Source organism: Lepidothrix coronata, unplaced genomic scaffold, assembly GCF_001604755.1.
Source record: "Lepidothrix coronata isolate B3197 unplaced genomic scaffold, Lepidothrix_coronata-1.0 Scaffold3, whole genome shotgun sequence".
NCBI lineage: Eukaryota > Metazoa > Chordata > Aves > Passeriformes > Pipridae > Lepidothrix > Lepidothrix coronata.
This window is the reverse complement of record NW_016690183.1, coordinates 5,821,936-5,835,517: the sequence shown is the minus strand read 5'-3', so window position 1 is coordinate 5,835,517 and position 13,582 is coordinate 5,821,936. Positions and strand designations below refer to the sequence as shown.

At 35.9% G+C, this 13,582-nt stretch overlaps 1 protein-coding gene across 4 annotated transcripts in view; it reads right to left on the bottom strand.

Moving 5' to 3' along the window:
* The window catches only part of SUGCT (succinyl-CoA:glutarate-CoA transferase), a 321,965-nt gene that overhangs the window by 241,107 nt on the left and 67,276 nt on the right, over positions 1 to 13,582 (bottom strand). The gene's annotated exons all lie outside the window — the stretch shown is intronic.

Genomic DNA, 13,582 nt, shown 5'->3' with positions numbered 1-13,582 from the left:
TAATCCCCCAACAGTAAAAAGCAGCACTATATTAATTCGCATGTGGCAAACACAGCATCTTCCCTGCCTGAGCTGAAACTGCCATCATACCATTACTCAATCACCAACTGTTGCCAGTTCCACTAGAGCCACTTTCATAACGGCTCTGGAGACATTCAGTCTGCGGTATTTCTAATTCTCATTACAACTCTTTTACGTATATGTTTTAAGACATTCTTGGAGTGCGACATCAGAACAACTACAATGGATTTGAATAGCATTTTAAATATAGCAGATATTTGTCTCTTAATGGCCTTTCAGGCATGTCAAAAGTCTGCTTATTCTCTAGAAGACAAGGGTGCAGAGCTTGGAAGCAATGTTATCAGAAAAGGTTTTGAGGTAGGGATGGCAAAGGGAGCGTCTCTTGCTGGAAGTACAGCAGATGGTACAGTGAATGATTACATTATGCCAAGCCACATACTCAAAATCACTCAGATCTCCAAAAAATCATAACGCTGTCTTAAAAGCCATGAGATGCTCTAAAACAAAAACTATCAGCATTCTCTTTCAATATTTTTGGAGCTTCAGGGAGAAGCTGCCTTCCCTTCCAAGTCCTGATGAGTTGATACATTACTGATGAGTCTGGTGAGTCTGACATACATTACCAAAAAAATACCATTTACATCCAGACAGTAAAGTCTCGCTAAATCAAGAACAGGGTCTTGATTCCCTCAAGGAACTGAAATCAAAGATGTAAAAACCAAATAACTAAATTTTTATTAAAATGGAGGGCAGACAAAGTCTAGCATGCTGCCAAGTCAACTTGGGTAATTAAGTGAAGAAGTCAGCTGTATCCCGCCATTTTCCACATAAGCAATTTTTGGAACTCATAATATGGGGGGGGAAAGGGAGGGTGTAATCAGAAAACTGGTACATGAGCACAGAAGACATAGTTTCTTTATGAATGTCATTATTATTATTATTATGTCACTCATAATTCTCAGGACCTGGCACACTAATTTAATGTTAGACAAGGACATAATCGGTATGTCTGTCAATATTTAAATATTGGAACCTCATTTACATAAAGTTTTATTTCATAGTAAACTTGCTGTCTATCCACCATTTCCTTGTGTAAATTCATCACACTATGGATTAGTATTTTACATAAAACCTGGAAGTGGCACATTACTCAAGAGAGTATTCTTTTAACTTCTGTTTCCAGGTGAAATTCATAAACCCTAACACAGAATTTAATCAAAAGGTCTTACATGTCATTGAAGTCATATTTAACTTCCACTTTTAAAGGATTAAATTGGATTTGGATGATTAAGTCTTCTGAAGATGCCCAACACAGTAATCAATGCCATCTGAAACTAACTCATGACTCTTGATTCCTATGAATACTCACAATCTCCAACAGCAGCCCATCTGCCTACTGTCTACAGATGCACTGTGTTACTATTTTAGATGCTTGCTATTTGCATTAAAAAGATACCTACTGACTATTATGCACTACACAAGCACATACTCAGTGCATTAATTAGCAAAGGTACAGTAGCACACCAACATGGCAATATTCAATGAAACTTGGGCTAGATTATGAAAATGCTGTGTTGAGAGCATGCTTCTGAAAAAAGTGTTTTGAAGTGTCATGATATGCTAACATTTCTTCTAGAATTCTTGCAGAGTCTGAGGAAGCTGCACACTAGCAGCTTGGGGACAGAAGGGAGATCTTAGAGATCAGAAATGTGCAAACACAGTGACTGGATTAAAAAAAAATAATAAAATCAAGCAAATTATATGTCAGCACTTACCTCCCAGAAGGATACACATCCCCCACCAAACAACCAGAGAAAGGTTAGCAGCCAATACTGGCTTGCAAAGAACATTTACTTAGGTGTCTGTCACTGCACACCAGACTACAGGGCAGGGCAGTACAATTTCAGTAAGGTCATAGGAGAAAATAGATTACCACTGGGTTGGATATCACCCAAAGGAGTTATGAACTATGTAAAAAAATACTATCAACTGTTCAAGGATCATTTCAATATTCTCATTAGAAAACCACACACTGAGAGAGTAAAGGATGTACATCAAAGATGCCACAAAACTAGAAGGAACAGCAAGCATTAGACAGAACTGAAAATCCTGAAAAGTTTGCAATTAACAGAAATGATATCTGAAAGCAAGAGGGTAAAATTCAACAAGGAAAATCAACTGGGAGGTTCTACAATTACGGATGAGTAATTCACTGACATGAATAATTCACATGAAAGAGAAAAGGATCCAGAATTTACACGTTTCACAAACTGAAGATGAATTAAAGGTTCCTTTGCAGCAGTAAGGCAATATTAAAGTGGCATTTTAGATCATCAGTAGAACCCACAAGATTCACAAAATACTTTTTCTGTTGTAATTCAAGATGATAAAACTGGAGCTGGAGTAATGTACAACATTTGGTTCTGGATGCCACGAAAACAACGTGTTCCAAAAAGAAAGTACAGAGAATAGCAGTAAGTTCTAGTAAGTGTGATCTCAAGGAAAGACTATGCAAACTGGGAATGTTTAGCCTAGAGAAGTCTGAGACATACCAGTCCATAGTGTCATAAAAGACTACTGAAAAGAGGAAGAAACCTGGCTTCTCTAATAGTAAGTTTTTCTTAATGTCTGATCTGACTTTTGCTAGCTTATTGCCTTGTGTGCCATGGAAATAATTAATAGTGAAGCACTAAAATGAACTGATGGGGGGGTTGTGGAGTCCCAGAACAAGTCAGGCAAATATCTGCATAGAGCAATATTGTTAAAGATGATCTTACATGGAAAAAGGACAGCCCCATCCAAGACCATTTATCTATGATTGTTCCCTACTTGCAACATTGAAACTAGCTCACATACACTTCAGTGTTACACTGTTCAATGACTTGCAGTCACACAGTGCAAGACAGAAATAATGTCTTTTGAACAGCTTACAAACAGCTACTATTTAAATAGAGACCACAAAGGAGAAAAATAGAAGGAACAGGTCAGTCAGCTCTTTTACAGACGAAGGAGGAGCACACAAAAGTGGCCTACTCAAATCACAACAGCAGGAGTCAAATCTCAGAACTTAGATAGAAATGTGACAGAAAACACAGCAGTAGAAATTCCAGAAGTAACTACTACTGTTATCTTCTGCAGTCTGTAACTGGTGATTTCAAGAAACTGCTCTGCCTGGTATTAAAAATGGATTGGGAGAACTCAGCCAGAAAGCAGCATCACATTAAATGAGGTTGCAACAGGCACCCAAATCAGAAATAACACGGCTATTTTGGAATCAAATGTAGAACTACATTTCTGAGTTTCAGTCCAATCTCTTGGCTACAAATAATTCATATTATCTTTTTTAATCTGACAAAGGCTTATATGATGCATGTTTGAAAAAGCTTGCACAAGATGCACAGGATATCACTACAAAAACCATGGGCATTCTGTTACTTTCAGCATCTGGTACTTGAGAAAAGAAACTATTTAACTGTTTTCTCATCATCATTATTATGCAAAACTGTTAAATGGCAGGAAATATGTTACTTAAGAATCTCTGAGCAGTTTGAAAATGTAACAGTGAAAAGATAGCATAATTAAGCATGAGTGCTAAGAGGTATCACTATTAACATTCTGTTAAACAGCCTATCTGATCAGACTTTTAATACATACACAAACATACTATTCCTGCCTAAGACCTTCCACCTCACTTGCAGATTAAATGCATCAGTAAACACTGTAGGTATTAAACAAACCTCAGATTATTTCACAATTCTGACAGTCATGTGATGATCATTTTTACTTCTCACTTATCCTCCAACTTTGACAAAGTGGTGAATACAAATTGGGTATGTAATTAGAAGAGACATTATCATAAAGATGGTATTCATGATATTTTATATTCCTTGTCTTTATATTAGGATTTAACCACTACATAGATTCAGCTAATGCTTCTCTACTTGAAGTCACATCAACTTCCTATTTGTTTATTATTATGGCCATTCCACATGAAGCACAACTAGTATTAACTGCATTTAAACTGGACAGCAAATTAAAGGATAACCTTATATCTGCTTTTTATTTTTATCTAGCAAAGAACAGTCTTTCCACTAAGATAATTTAACTTCTACTCTTTACCCTGGTAGCTTTCTAAAACATGAAATATAGAAAATATAAAATACAAAATATGAAATACAAGTTGGGTCTTCCATACCCTTACAAGACTACTTTTTGTAATCTCAAGCTTCATCTACCTAGAAACGCCCAGGAAGAGACAGATGACTAATGATTTAAAACTAAAGTGCCAAAGTTTGAAAAGTTCATCAAACTCACACATGGACATCCTCATTCAAAATCTGAGTACCCTAAACTTGCTGCAGCTGAGATAAACCAAGTCAGGAACTACCAGTCAAGTAATTGCTTTGGCCACTTCCACCTCAGATTCAGAGGTCACTCCAGCAGAGTGACCTCACCTCTGCAGGATTCACTGGATTCAGAGTCATCAGAGTAACTGATGACAAAGAACTATTGTGTAAAATGATCCATGGTGAAACAAAACAAAAGTCATGGAACACAGGCAAAGGAAGCCCAAGAACCTTTTGACAGTAAATCAAACTGAAGCTGCAGCTGGTAAGTAATCAGCTTTAGTTTAGGCATAGACCTATATGCTGTTCTCCTACTCTAGCAATTGTACATCTGAGAAGAAGGAGATACAGCAGCGTGATACTACTAAAAAACTAAAGCAAGCTATACTCAGGTGCCTTAAAAGCTTGTGTAAGCTCTTCATATTACTCAGGAACATGAAGAACTCACCTAAGACACTTGCCAGATCTGGACACAACACGGCAAAAGGTAGGCAAAGTAGAAATAGGTCAGAGATAAAAATGAAAAAATACAAGAGGTTTTAAAAAATATAACATTGGTGGATACATGAATGAACTGACTTCACACAGTCCAGGAATGAGAACACTGTAGATGAGCTATACATACGTTTTATATATGTAAAAACTTGGTAGACACAATACAGCAATCAACTGCCATAAGACATCACTAACTATATAGCCAAAACCTTTCCCTAAATCCAGGTTCTAACATTGCAAACGGAATTACTTCTTTTACTTCTCTCAGTGGGCATGGAAAACTACCTAAACAAGACTGTAGCAAGTATTGCAAAACTTCGGTGAAAAGAAATCGGAAAAACCATCTGTCAAAACTATCCCAGATATATGTGAACAAAGCTGAGGGTGTAGACTGGATAAAACTGGTTGAGATTCCCTTGGGGATACAGATGTAAGATCAATTTTTCTAGCTTAATTTGTATTAGAAAAGTAAAATCCAGCAAGTACTGTGTGGTTTAGGTGATGGTCAGGAAGTATGGTTTTGTCAAAACAGAGAACTATTTTTAAAAAATTTCTCTCTCACCTTCACCCTTATCCTTCTCAATACAACTGAATTCAAGCCTCGTAGTAAAATTCCTACTTATTAAAAACTATGGAAATCAAAACAATTTTCTTAATAATAGGGGTTTGATAATATACAAAGCCTTAGAATACAATTTTTAATCTTTCTACCATCAAATTTTATAGTTGGAGTATTTATAAAATACCTGCTTTAGCGTCATGTAACATATCTCAATGTAGCAAAGAGCATGAGAAACACCATTAAAAAGCACTGCATATTTAAAGCTTATTTTCATTAGTAGATTTAGCACTTAAAACTACAGTATTTTAGGAAGACAACAGGACTGAGACTTCTTAAGTGCATAAATCACTTCTGAAAATAGAACAGAAGCTCTCCCACTACCCTTCCCAATAAATTCCGAGGAGCAGTGGTGTACTGGATTACCAGTCATGATTCCAGTGGAGCTAACCTCACTGTAGCAGTAGTGCAAAATTTTTAAAGTAAACAATATAGCCCATGACAAATTTATTAGCATACATCAGTGCTTGGAAATCAACTTAATGATCAAATTTTCATGACATATCAGCTCACTGTCAAAAGAAGGGGTCATCCTGCAAAGTAGCTATTCAGTTCTACTCTAAATCTTTATGATGTAGTGCTTAATACCAAATATATCTAGAGATACCAAACAAGCTTCAAAAACTTCACTCACAGATTGACCTGCTCTGTGAACATCCTCACTCTCCCATCAAAGAAATGAGAATAGATGTGATTTATACAGCAACTCCATTCATTAAACTAGCTCTGGACAGTTCTGCTTCAGAGTTTCATGGAGATAAAACAGAGACTTCAAACAGATGTGAACAGAAATGCAATTCTCATGATGCAAGAAGGAAGAATGTTGTGATGAGATGTGGGGAAAAAGCATTTAGGGAAGTAAATGCTATGTGAAAGTAAGTAGTTTACATTCTTAAGGGCAATATGCAAAACAGTGAAACAGCTTTGAACAGCCTCATGTTTCTGGTGGCAGATGGTTCCCTTTTGGCTGAACAGTGGTAAAGGTTCTTAATCAGATCTACAAGTACAGTGAACCTTCACACTGCTGAAAGAGAAGCATCACTCCATTAAAACCAAGTTCATAAGCAAGTGTTAATCCCCACGCAATGTAGCATTTATCATTTTTCATGCAAGTGCTCATTCCAAGAGGATTATCACTTCCCCATCCTGCCCTCTGGCTGACTACACAGGGCAGAGAAATTCTTTATTCCATATGGAGGTTGGAGGAAGCTGTGATCTCCAGCTTCCAGTTTCACTATAGCTGCTCCAAGTTGAAAGTGGGAAAGAGCACAGGCCAACGTTGCAGTAGTTGCTCTTCAATGACAGTATGGATATGGCTTCCCAGAAGCTGTCTAGCCGTTGCTAACATATATCATACTACAAAGATGGGTGGAGAGAGGCAGGGGGTGAAAGAACTCTTTGCTAATACCCATCAGTACAGATACCAGCACATTCAACTGAATGCTCAGATGCACTTTTGACTTGTCTGCATACATGGTATTTTATTTAAGCTAGATTCAAGTGATACTATTTGAAACGCCTCAGATATTAATAAAGTACTGTAAGCACAGTTTTATAGCTAAGATATAAGTATATAGATCCACTTGTGTGAATTTATGAAATTAGATATGCACTTTTTTAAAGAATTGCCCTTTGAGGCATAAAGATCTTAGAAAAGAACATATCTTATGTAGAATTATATTAACTACGTGGTATTTTTGTTTTCCTTTGGGGCATAATAGACTTACCTCTATACTCACATCTCTCCTTGTAGAACAGTTACAGACTACGTACAGCTTACCTGGGTGCTCTCATATAACACATCTATTCATGCAACAATGAATGTAATTGAAGGCAAAACCAGGTAAAGACAGGAGTTCTAGACTAAGTGGTGCGTCAAACCCATCACAGAGACAATCGTAATATTATTTTGTAACATGCCATACAAACCTAACGTCAAAAGCACTGCATATACAAAAGCAGCTAATAATGCTGATAATTTGTATCCACCATCCTACATAGCTCCTCAGAAATAAATGCTGCAACAAAAACTAGATTACATGAATGACATCTAGTGGACACACACTCCCATAACAATTGACTTTTTCCAAACAAAACTGTCACAAGCTTCACACAGTAAAAGCAAGCACCTATTCAGGATGATTATATCAGGAGTCATTGAGTGATACTGCTGCAAACAGACTTCTGAATTCTTTCAGATTGTTTAAATACGTTTCAGCTTAAGAGTGGCTGCACTGTATAGTAATACAATGACTATGAAATATATGTCCAAAAAAGGAAAAGCAAAATTTATTCTTCTGCCTTGGGTCTATTAGGAAGATTAGAAAGAAGCAGTGATATTGTTGCAGACAATATCTTCTCTACAATCCCAGATCCTACTTTCATCACTTTCCAAGCAGCTACAATTTGAAAAGCACTGTATAGATCAGGGCTCTGTTACACTGCTCTTCCTAAGAATTAAAGAATTAAAAAACATCTTGTAGGCACTGCTCAAAATAAAAAGATGCAGAAGGATTTCCTTCAGGAAAAAAAACATTATCAGGTTTTCAATTAAAAACGCATTTCAGTTCCATCTGAAAAGTTTCGGTGTACAGGTAAAAGCTGTCTATTCTATCTGCATGCAAGGTCAGCTTCTTTAAAGTGCAGTCTCTGTGAGAATTCATATTTATATGAATGAATTTATAAGTACATCTCACATCATACACTAAGCCCATATCTAAAACTGTCCAAGGCAAACCTACTGAATTCCAGACCTACTGAATTCCAAACCTACTGTTTCCAGACAGTCCAGAAGAGTCTTGACAATTCACTGAAGCATGATCACCACAAAATTATCAACATAATGTTGTCAGGTTTGAATAACTAGAATTAATTACTCATAAATAGGCAGCTTTCTACACAGATTGCCACAGATTATCATTATACTCTTCCATTACTAAAATGGCAAGGAAACAGAATCCATACTCCAGCACTTCTTACCAAGCAGAGTGCTGACTGTAGTAATCACAATAAGACCAAAATTTTTGTGCAGTCATAACTAATCTAGTCATACCGCAGTAGGACACTTCTAAAAAAATTTAGTAAGGAAATCTACAAAGAAAAACTTGTCCAAAAGAAAGAAAGAAATAAAGTCCTGCAGATGATATTGTTTTCTTATTTTATAGAATCCAGGATAACATATGCTTTTCTGGCTTCACTCTTTCTTGTGCCTTGTAAGATAAAGATATGAAGGTTGTTAAAAAAACAACCTGTAGGTAAGTAGTTCAAGGCCATTAAAGTGTTAGGTATTCATCATATGAGTAAAGACATTTATCCCGAGGATGGCCAAACTGTTCTTTGGAAACTGAATCCATGCAGCATTAGAGAGCGCACTTTGTCAATTGAGAACACAAAGTTGCTATTCAGCTGATCTGTGAATACATTTAATTTTCACGTCAAGTGGGATATACCACTGATGTTGCTCAGAAGAAATGGGCCCCCGAGGCAGTCTTAATAGTCCAGGTGAGTACTATGTAGATAATATTTACAGAGTAAGAAGGGTCATCTTGCACTGCCTTAATTTAAAACTTGCCCCCCCCCCAAAAAAAAAATCTGTATTTCATTTCTTTCCTGCGCATAGGTTCCATCTTCTCCTACGCTGGGCTAGTACAGAGCAGAAAGATTTTCTTCTATTTTGGATTTATTTAAGGAGAGTTTCATCCACAAAATAAAACTTTGCGAATAATCCAAATTCTATTCTTTGTTGCTTTTGATTCCAAGACTCATTAACTGCTGAAGTGTCCAATAAAATCACAGAAGGACAGACAAGAAAATGACTACATATCACCCTTCTTGCATGGAATAAGCAGTTTGAAATTTCTAAATGATTGACATTATTCTGCTGTCCTCTCCACTGGAAAAAAAAAAAAAGCAGATTAAAAGTTCTGAGAGATTCTCCAGAGCTGAGTTAGAAAACTTGGTGTACACTGTGCCTTTGTGTGAAAAGAATCTCTGCCAGATGAATCAGGTAACTAATAACTTGTTGCATTTCTCTGTTCCTGTGATGAGGCACAAGTGACACAAGTGGGATTTTCTTTGTAAGACTCCTGGACAGTATAAAATTCCATGACCAAAAAGTATGAGATGCACATGATAAAAATAATGCAGAGATATTTGTATCTTTGACTATCTTAATCTTCCTAATACCTCATACCTTTCACTTCCTTGTGAGCTTATGCTTCGGTTTTCATAACACATTTCAATGCCTTTGAAACCAAGACAGTTTCCTCGTATGAAGGAAATTTTATGCCTAGCACAAAAGAAAGTTGATGCTTAAAGAATCTAAGTGATGCTCTAATACAAAAAACATTAGTGTTGGGTCTGATGAATTATGACAACGCATAGGTCAGTCAACAGAAAAGGTAAGTGGTTAAAATAATAATTTCTTTAATGTCTCATGTTTTCAACTTCCATTCAGAGTCGTTGTGCTCTTTGCACATTATGAAAATATACTAAAGTATACTTGAGAAAACCTTGTGAGTCTTAGGACCAAATCTGGAACACAAATAATCATTTTCATTAGATATCTGTATGAGCTTGGTTTCTGAGCTTTTAAATAGACTTCCATCATTATGGCCCAAGAGAAAACAGCCCAGTACCTTTCTCTGAAAGTTTGCCTCTGAAAGTGCTGCCCAGTTGCTCAGGGTGTCTGATGGCAGGGTGATAAGCTGCCACTGGAAACATCCTGTAAACATTCAGGTTAGACACACTTTCTCGGGAGAATGAATATCTGTTCCAAGTTAGCCAGTTGAAATCAGAAAATGGGATTGTCTAGATCTGATGCTTGGTACAGACAAGAAAGCTACATTGCTGAAACCACTAGAATGAGGGAAGACTTTATCACCCCAAATGAAAGACAGTAAGACAATTTTACTTTTCAGCACAATTACATAAACTGGATTTTTTTTAACTCCAGATAATCATGGAACAGCTGTTGCTAAACAAGGTGTCTCACTGCAGAAACTGGTTTTGAAAAATTTTACTAATTACATCTAAGATACACCCCAGAACTCAAGGTTTGTGTTTAAACACTTGAAACCAAGCAAACTGGGATCTGATCACATGCACTATCATAAGAGAGACCTATTCAAACTACATTGCTCTGATTAAACAGCAGATAATCTCCAAATAGATAATTTCTTATGAAGGTTTCAGGACTCAATAAACTATTTCTGATTTTGATTGATAAGAATCTAGAGTACTTCATCTTTGTGGCACATTGCAAAGTTCGCCTCCATGGAAAATCTATGGCAAACTTTTGCAGACAGCTTTACTGGAACCCTGGAAGACATTGTACACTCAAAAGCAGTTCAAATCCTTTCATTTGGGTTCTGGTGATGAACACGCAAAACTGGAAACTCAGACATTTCAGCTGATCGTGCCACAAAGACAGCACATTATCAGCAAATGAGAAAAACCTTAAAAGAGTATGAAAGTCCTTGCACACCAAACTTAATTCAGACCAGAGCAGAAATAGATTTTGTTATGCATCTTATTAGTTACAGGAAGAAGAAAATCCATCTGCCCATTAATGCTCAATTTTTATGTTTTTAAATACAAGGAAAAGTACTAAAAGTCAATCTAGAGAACACATTCAGGAACAAATTATGCTGCTAGTTTTTCAGTCAAGAAGCAATAGGTAAATCCAGTGAAATAAAAGATATAGTCAAAGGTAAATTTGACCTTGTAAGCAGAAAAAAAAATAGAGACATTTGCAAAGATATTTGGAACAAAATTATTTAAATTAAGCTTAATGAAATAAAAGCTACATTCAATATACACTACTAAATGTGTTCAGTAGAGCACTAGAACAATTACTGTAACAATTGTAAAAAAAATAAAGTACTATTTATGTACATATTTAGGGTGCTTTTAATATTTTTTTATTATTTTGGTCAGAACTCTAGTGTGACTGATAAGACATCTGTCACACTGAAAGATGATGTTCAGTTATTTTGATTTTTCCTTTTTAATATCTCATGTTTACCTGATATGTCACAATTTAACAAAATTGGACACTTTTTAGAAGGATTGCAGGCTCTGTATCACTTCATAATTTATTACTTGTATAAAAACTCAAAATACAGTAAAGGAAAACAAAATAAAGTTAAGGACATTAGAAAAAAAAAAAAAAACAATTCCGTAGCAGTTTGCTACAACCTACTTGTTCTGAAATATATAGAAATATACAAAAAATTTTCTAAAATGTTTTTCACTATTTGAATAAATTGTAATTCACTTGCATAAAATATCTTGAAACAAAAAAAATTGTTAAAATTAGCATTGTGATAGTCACAGTGTTTAGTAAGCAAAAGACTATATTCAGTAACTAGGATGAGGAATGAAAGTCAGGTTTCAGAGTTTTGTTCTAAACTTTATTACAAATGAGCTACAGCAGAAACTATAAAAGTAGTACAATAGCAACAGTGAAGATTAACTCAAGTTTATGAAGAGCTTTGGAATCTAAGTATAGTTTATGTTAGTAAAGGGAAAAAAACACCACTAGAAACCATAATATTCTTATGGTTACATGCAGAATTACAACCATGCTAGTTGATGGAATGTTAACAGACAAGCCATAAACACACACACACACAACTCCACCCATAGTAAATCCACCCTAATTACTGGTTTATGAACAAAAAAATTCAGATTAAAATGGTTTATAATATTGAGGTAATATTTCTAATACCTACTACAGAAACAGCATACAGAAAAACAGGAACCATAATTTAGACAGGGAATTTTTTTTTAAAAAAATCGTTATTTACATAATGACTAATCTAGATTAAATCAGAAGACATCTAAATCAATCTCCTCAAATTTTTTATACTTTCTATGAAAAAAGAAAGGATACTCAATGAATATAATAATGACTGTGGAAAAACAAAGGCCAAAAGGACATAAAAGAATGCAAGTTTCAGTTATTCAGCCAAATGCAGTATGGTGAAGACAAAATGTTTTGTTTAGTCAGGTTTTTGGGTTTGCTTATGCAAACTTTGCACACTTCAGATCTGTTTTATACTTTCAACATACCAAAGTTCAAAAAGGTTTGCACCAAAAGGTCGCATCACAGAAACACAGCAGAATGCAACTGCTTGTTTCTTGGTTACATTGGGTCATGCAGAGCTGGCTCTAGAAAACACAGCCATGCTGCCACACCATAACACCCAGAGGGGAGCACAGTCACTTCTGTGCTCCACTACACTTGAGACAAGAATACTGCAGGACCAAACTCATTCTTTCAGGAAGAGCCACACCATCTCCCCATTGCTTTGAGAACATTAGCAATCTGTTGCAGATAATTCTTAACAAGATAGTTGATTATGCAGTGGTAAGCACTAGAAACAGTCTCCTAGATCAAGTACTTCTTACAAAAACAACTCATTTTGGTGTTAAACCTGAGGAGGGCTGGCTGTGACACTAACTAGTGATAGTGTTCTGCACAATGACAGAAAATTTTTGCTTCAGAGTATATATGGCCACAAGCAGGAAATATTTCAGTTATGATCACCACCACCTTCACCACTGGGAGGACAATACATTGTATTTCCCTCACTTTCTCTAAAAAGAAAGGAGATGGTAAAGAAACTCAGCAGTGCAGTTCTCCCAGACAAATGCTGGAAACTTCCCCTCTGGGGACTTAAAGGTCTCTGGCCAGAAACTGAGAAATACAGGCTCTGCCTACCTAGTTGCAAACATGACAAAAAAAATATTAAATAAAAAATAGATTTTTCAAAATTAAATATATGCCCAAGTCTCCATAAGTTAGCATGATCTCCATCATGAACACAAAACGAACAGCTAGAAAAGAACAAAGTTTTTGTTTATTGGAAGAGTTTCCTGTACTGCCCAAAAGTAGCATAAAATTTGAAGTTAGGTGTTTTTTTTTCCTGTGCTTGTTTATATGATAAAGGTCATGTTATTTTAAGGAATTTCAACCCTTCATTAGATGCAGCAGAGTATGAATTCTGCTGAGGAGATCTGAGGTCTGGTTAATTCCTTTTGTCAACCTGTTGTCTCACTGAGGCAGTGATTTGTAGCAAAATCAATAGAAAATGAC